Below are 7,953 nucleotides of genomic sequence, written 5' to 3'. Positions count from 1 at the left end.
GTCGGAAAAGGACAAGAACCATATGATTTCACTTGTGGGATATAAAACAGAAAACAACAAACAAACAAACACAGATTCATAGATAACAGTATGGTGGTTACCAGAAGGGAAAGGCAGTGAGGGGAAGGATGAAGAGGACAAAGGGGGACAGATATATGGTGAAGGAAAGAGACTAGACTTTGGGTGGTGAGCACTCAATGCAACATATAGATGACAGAGCATTGTACACTTGAAACTTATATAATGTCATTAACCAATATAACCCAAATAAATTTAATAAAAATACTAGGGTTCTACAAAACAAAAAGACGTTATCATATCTTGAAACCTGCTGAGTAAAAGCAATAATGAAAAACCTATTTACTCTAATCAGGAAAGAAAATTATGTGCTCTTCCATATGGAAAAGGAAAGGAAAGGAAAGTAGAAAGCAATGTAGTGATGCCATTACAGTTGAATTTGCTTCTTTTCATGAAAATCTAACTTCTCCCTTAATCCCTCTCACTTCAAAAGAATTCTTTAGCCCTAGTTGGTTTGGCTCAGTGGATAGAAAGCATCAGCCTGTGGATTGAAGAGTCCCAGGTTAGATTCTGATCACTGGGCCTGGGCCTGGTGCAGGAGGCAACCAATTGATGTGTCTCATATTAATATTTCTCTGTCCTTCTTCCTTCCACTCTCTCTAAAAAAAATCAATGAAAAAAAATATCCTGAGGTGAAGATTAACAACAACAAAAATTAACTTCTTATTCTTGTCAGTATATAACCCCTCATGATGCTTTTCCAATAAGTTACAGAAAAGTAGATCTTAAATCCAAAAAACATGGCATGAGAACTCGGTCAGATTTCTAGTTTAATATATCCACATGGCAAACCCTGAAATAACCCATGAAACAGGGGAAAACATTCCATAACTCCAGCCTGGTTGTCAATATGCTCGTTGTAGTCTCTTCCAACATGCTAAAGCTTACCTTACTTACAACACTCATCTTACTTATAAATTTCTTGAAATTGTTCTATCTAGTACATGTAAGATACATGACTGAAGACCAACAAGAATCCTAGCCATGGTACAGAGAAAGCACAGCTAACTTCAAGTTAGTTACCCATGTAACTTCATCCCAAGCTGTAGTGGCAGCATTTCCCATGAGCCTCAGTCCAACCACAAGCATCAGAATCACACATACTCATTGGTCATCACTGATACTCTGCTACCCGAAGAGCAAAGACAACTCCAAGGTGACAGCCAAGGCAAGGGCAGAATTTTCAGGTTGTATTAGAGCCATTGTGACAGTCTCATCAATAAGACTCCAAAAAAAAAAAAAAAAAAGGATAGAGAATCTGTCCATTGGACCTTTGCCCTCAAACACAAGGACTGATAGAATATTGAAGCTTGACCAAACCCTACAAACGCTAATAAGAGATGCAACACTCATTTTTTTTTACTCTGACAATCTCAGACCACCCTTACCTAGAGAACTGTGACATTTAAAAAGTATCTCCACATTCTTTAGTCCTTTAAGTTAACTCTTTAAACCTATGCTGCCTTGGTAAAATGCCACCACTTGCAGTAACTAGTTGAGACTTACTGTATGCTCAGTGTAATGTTGGAACCTGAATTGCATATCAAGTCCTTGAAATCAGGACACACAGTATTCAGCCACAGTATTACCAGGGACCATAAATAAGAGAAATACAGGGATGAATGCACACTTCAAAAGCAACAAGCTAATTCTTGTGGAAAATGTGGCTAAGAGTTTCTAGGTTCATAAGAAGAATATCAACTTTACAGCTCATTAAGGCTTCCAGATGTTCTCTTTATTCTGGGTCCCTACACATCATTCCAGACATTTGTATACATAGAGAGCACAGATGCAAAATGAAATTTAAAAAATACCAACAAGTACAAATGCAGCACAAATGTAAAAATATGTACCTATGGGAGGGCAAAATAATTCTTATTCATCAAAATTTCATTATTTGCCTCCTTTGTACTCTTTGTAAAAATAATAGTTATTATGGCAGGATCAATACATATTATGTAAGTTCCTATGTAGTGAAATATACCCTTATTAAATTATTTTGTTTTCTCCACTTCTAATAATAGTAAATTTTAGAAGTAAATTCCAGCACTTTTAAACAGAATAATTTCTAACAAAATTTTAAGGTTTACTCTACTCCTCAGACTTTACAAGGTTGAAATGCCAGTTAATTTTATTCTCCTCCCATTAAGTAAAAATAAAAATCCATTAAGGATATTTTATATTTGGACATTTTATAAATAATGCAAAATAGAAAGTAGGTAGTCTGTAATATTACTAAATTCAACTCCTAAGCTATTCACTATCTGAGACAACATGGATATTCCAGAGAGATGGTCAGTTTTGGGTTATGCCAACACATTTAACATTTTAATCATTTTCCCCTCAAAAGGCATAAAATAAATGCCAGCAAGCCTCTCAGTCTCCTGTAAAGTTATAAATCATCTTAGCCAGCTATTATATTTCATTCTAACAACAATCAACAAGAATTAACCAAGTGAGAAAAATGGGTAATAAGTAAGACATTCAGGTGTCTTGCTTATTAACTTGTTGACTCTAAGTTTATGTTCCTCTCTTTAGGCAAACACATTATAGATAACTTTATAAACTAAGTCATTTATAGCTATAACTACATCAAAAAATGTCATCTTTTTGCTTCTAAATTTTATTCCTGTTTTCCAGGATTCCCCCGCCCATTATCAGTTACCTAACAGTGATTTTCAACCTTTTCATTTCATGGCACACAGAAACTAATTTCTGAAATTCAGCCGGACACCAAAAATATATATTACATTTTTGCCAGGCTGCCAAGAAAAACACACAGGTATAATTTTCATTCATTCACACCAGAGAGCTACTGTTGTGTTAGCTGTTGTCGTTTTTTTAAATTTGACAATTTAAGAGAAAAGAGGTCAGTGCCCTGTCTGAGCCAGGCACTGCATGTTTTAAAAATCCTTGTGGCACATCAGTAGAAAATCGCTAGCCTAACTGCATGCATGCTTCAGAACTGTGGGTACAATCTGAAAATGTGATTCTACTCTCGCCCACAGCATTCCAAAACATTCTGGGAATCAATGAAAACATCATCTAGAATCTCCGAATCCCTGAAATAAATCTGGTGTTTAATAGGTCAAAGCCATTTTATTTTATTTTATTTATTTTTTAAAATATATTTTTATTGATTTTTTACAGAGAGGAAGGGAGAGAGATAGAGAGCTAGAAACATCAATGAGAGAAACACCGACCTCTTGCACACTCCCTACCAGGGATGTGCCCTCAACCAATGTATATACATGCCCCTGACCGGAATCGACGCTCTACCACTGAGCCAAACCGGTTTCGGCTAGGTCAAAGCCATTTTAAAGGAAGCCTCTGCTGTGGACTCTTTCCTGTTCAAGATGTTTATCAGGGACTTGTCAGAACATACAAGGTGGGCTTATTTGCAGATTATACAAATCTGAGGATGCCAGAATTTATCAATTCAGGCTGTTTGCGAAGAGTTTACCTTTTATATTTCCATGTCAACAATAATCTTGCAAAGTGATAAAAGTTCTCACATCATCTATAATAATACAAGTGTAATATGCTAATTAGACTGGATGTCCTTCTGGATGATCTTCCAGATGAAGGCGGGGCTGTGAGGAAAGCCCAGGCCCTGGGTGCCTGACCAGTGCAAGAGGGAAACTGGTGCTGGCAGCCTTGGGAAGGAAGACCTACTCTTGCAGGCCTCTAGTTTCTATTAGAGTCACTTGGGGAGTTTGTTAATAATATAGATTCTTGGGTTTAGCCCCAGAATAAGCAAATCAGAAGCTCCGGGGTAAGGTTCAAAGAGCAAGCACTTTTAACTAGCTCCATAGGCGATTCAAAATCACACTCAGTTTTGAGAACCATTGATCTAGGTGACCAGTGCACCACACTAATCACACAGGTGACAAAGATGGTATATTATTCAGATAGATGTTTTAATAGAAGTTGAAGCAGATAACAGTGTGGAGGGCAAGCCTCACTTGCCATAGAAGTGAGCTGAACTAAAGGGAGCCTATAGTACAATAGCCAGCACACATTTTCAAGGTTTATTGCTTGGGTCCTGTTGTAAGCATCAAATTGCAAGAGCAGTTCATTGACAATAAACATAGTAATAAATAACAATGAAAGATTGTTCTGTACCCAATTCCAACAATAATTGGATTAGATGCACATTCATTGAAGATTGCAATAACACTGCAATTCTGACCTTAATTTCCAAGTGCACAAAACAACTTTATGAAGTTGCCAAGTGATGTCTCATTAAAATGGGAAATGTAGAACTAATTGCTGGCAGTTTTGGTTGAGTTTGAGACTTGACTATTCCTAACCCAACAAGAAAATAGAGACTTTAAATTATTAACACTGTTTGATATAACATGCATATGCTAACAAGAATCCCCTGTGCTGATTAGTGAAAACTAGTAAGCCCAATTAAAGAAATTTCCCAGAGGCTACATCTTTCTACCCTTAAGCACAACATGAGGAATTTTATTTTAGAAAAAATATATCCTTAGTCTCATTAAATTAATACATTATTAATTATATAGTCCTTAAAGGTAATTTTGATTATATAGTTGATGAAACCTATAACATGATAAACTTAAATGTCATTTTACACACACACACACACACACACACACACACACATATATATATATATATATATGTATATATATGTATATATACATATATATATATGGATGATAGGTAGATATACTTAAGTAATAAAAATAATTAGGACAACATGTGGGGCATTTAAAATATTTTCTTTCATTAGAAGAGTGTTATAAAGAATGATATTTCAGCTCAAAGAAGACTGCTGTTCTCATATGGAACCAGGTTGTCTTATGAGCAGTGGGATCTTCAGCAAGAATGTTCAGGGAATAGATACCATGTAACATCTACCAATAATGCCCCAGAAGTGATTCCTCTATCATGTAGGTTCTTGGGCAAGATCCTATGTAACATCCACCCAACTCAGATCCAATTGTTTTCCACCCAGGCACCAAGACACAAGTCTTCACTGTTGAGGTAGCAACTCAAATGTTGACTTCATTAAGATATACTGACTATATATCCAGGGTGTCCCAAAAAATGTATATACACTTGAACAGCTGGTAGCTCAATTTTGAAAATGAAGTGTATTTTAATAAACACTGCCTTTATAATTATTCAAAGTGTGTGTGTATGCATTTTTGCGGGACACCCTATATATTTACATTGTTATTGAATAGCCTACAAAATGTCTCTGTTTTGAGATTAGCCTTTTATTGATGTGGTGCTTTTCTCCAAAGTCTCAAGACAATTTCCACTAACATCTCACACAGCTTCTCTGATCCTTCAACTCTAATCCACTTATTCTGCCCTTATTCATCAGACCTTTCTTTAACTCTGAGCCAGGTTTGACTGAGTTGCCTTAGGTGGATGAGCATGATGTTGAGTCAAGGTATACAGATTCTAAATGGGAAACCATTATATTTCCAAGTCTTCCTGAATTTTCCTCAGGTGTTCCAGTGCCCATTCCCCAATTATTTCACTGTTTAACAAAATCGAGCAGGCATGCAATTATCATATTTTGCTCATGAATGCCACTGTGGCTTGATGAACAGAGTACTAGATGATATTTTAAAATTGTTTTGTGTCCTTGAGCAAATTTCACTTTCTCTTGATACACACTGAAATATTCCTTCCATTTTCTGTTTTATTAGAATAGAGTGGTGGTTCTATGACTGTATATTAGAAGAATCACTTTAGGGGATTTTTTAAAAATAGCAACTGATGTTAATTATCATGGCTGAGTGATAGATGCATGTGGGCTTCTTATGGTTCTCTCTACTTTGTGTCCACTTGAAATATATCATAGTGAAAATTTAAATTAAAAAATAACTTTGAAATATAGACACTTGAGCTTCTCATCAAACCAATTAGATTAGAACCTCTGGGGAGTGATGCCCAGGCATCAGTATATTTAATATTCCCTGAGTGATTTTTATGTGTTAGGCACATTGAAAAACAGAAAGAATAAAATGAAACTAATTATTAAATTGAATGTTAAGAATTTCTCAAAAGAAGGATGTCATAAAAATAAGTTAATAATAACCCCCTATTTATATCTTTAAATAATTACCTAAGGAGTTAGTAGAAGCCACTGGGTTAAACATGAATGTACCCATTATATTCTCTGAAGGTGGTTGTTTTTTGAACACAAGTCTGGTTTCCTTGACAGTGCCTGCCATCAGATTTGTTGATATTTACACTTTTTGAAGGGAACCTATTACTGTGGCTGGTGCCTGTTTCATGGTAACATGTCAATAAAATGGGGGCATATTTAACAACCAGCATATAGAACTCATAACCCACTGAATGTCACTACTAGAATTTCAACACCTCTTCATCATAAAGAAAAATGTATCATTTATGGTTTTATTCCAAGGTAAGAAAATGCATTGTAGCATTCATGATGATCTTAGGTAATGAATAATACATTTATAGCATGCAATTAGAGGGGTCTAATAGGAATCATATCTAAATAAATATAATAATGTTTTATGAATTGGAGTTAGTGATTTTTTCCCCCCAGGGGTATTCAGGCATTGGGACTCTACATCATGGTTTCCAGTCCAGGATCACTATTTTACTAAGAACCAAATTTATTGAACATTTATCTTGTGTAAGGAATGGGTTTAAGAGCTACTCTATGAGAATACCTCATTCTACCATCACAGAAATAGATTCTATCATTACGCCAATTGTACAGAAGGGGTAAATGAGGCAGAAATAGATTCAACAATGTGTCCAAGGTTACACAGGTATGAACAATAGAGCCAGAATACAAACTTGGGTGTTCTGATTCCTGAGCTACACCCATAAGAACTATATGGTCAAATATAGACACATACATGCACATGCACATATTCAGGTAAATCTCTTGAAATGGCCAACATTCAACTGGTTTTCAAATATCAAAACCAGCAATTTTATAGTACAATAAAGTTGTGCAATGACAAAACATTGAATTAACTATGAATGCAGAGAAGCTCTGAATTAAGAAGTGATTATTTCTAAGACCATGGACATGTTTGAGAACAGAAAAGTTCCCCTGAAAAGTCTCTAAGAATACTAATATAGAAAGAATACTTGGGTTTTAAATAATCTAAGAAGCTATTAGAATTTAAGGCAAATGTTAATAAAATTTTAGTAATTATTAACTTTTATTTAACATCTACTACATGCCACCCACTTTTTTAAGTTCTTTATATGTATGTATATTACCTCTTTTTCCCTCATAGGTCTATGAAGTAGGAATTTTTATGACCCACAATTTACAGTAGCTGAAGCAGGCCACTGAGCAGCTAAATAACTTGTTCTTGATCACACATTTGTGAAATAATGGGGACAGGTAATTTTATTTTGCAAACTGTGCCCCTAACCACAATACTAAGTTGTTCCAGCCTACAGAATTCCATATGTCCAGTTGAATGAAGTTCCTCTACAGAAAGGGGGATATTAATTTTTTAAAAATTGTGTTACAAATGGAATCTGAGTATAATATAGATCTATTTTACTAAGAAGAACATTCTATTAGAATTTTTAAGTTTGAGAAAAGTTCAAAGGAGAATGCTCTAGTCCAGTGGCCACCAACCTTTTGAGTGGACCACTGGTTGGCAACTGCTGCTAACCCATTGATAACACCTAGGGGCTCTCTCTCTCTTCAAAACATATCCAGAATCCAACCACTTCAAAACATATCCAGAATCCAACCACTCTGGTGCAAGCATCATCATTCCTCCCCCTAGGCTCCCACAACAGCTTCATCATATTCCTCTCTCCTGCCACCCTGGGACCTTTACAGTCTTCTAAGCAAAGGAGACTGTGATCCTTATAAAACAA

The 7,953-nt window shown here is 35.6% G+C and overlaps 1 protein-coding gene across 37 annotated transcripts in view; it reads right to left on the bottom strand.

The window, feature by feature from the left end:
- The window catches only part of EPB41L3 (erythrocyte membrane protein band 4.1 like 3), a 158,114-nt gene that overhangs the window by 131,476 nt on the left and 18,685 nt on the right, over window positions 1-7,953 (bottom strand). The gene's annotated exons all lie outside the window — the stretch shown is intronic.

Source organism: Pipistrellus kuhlii, unplaced genomic scaffold (assembly GCF_014108245.1).
Source record: "Pipistrellus kuhlii isolate mPipKuh1 unplaced genomic scaffold, mPipKuh1.p scaffold_m20_p_6, whole genome shotgun sequence".
Classification (NCBI taxonomy): domain Eukaryota; kingdom Metazoa; phylum Chordata; class Mammalia; order Chiroptera; family Vespertilionidae; genus Pipistrellus; species Pipistrellus kuhlii.
The sequence above is the reverse complement of the archived record's forward strand: the minus strand, read 5'-3'. Positions and strand labels throughout refer to the sequence as shown.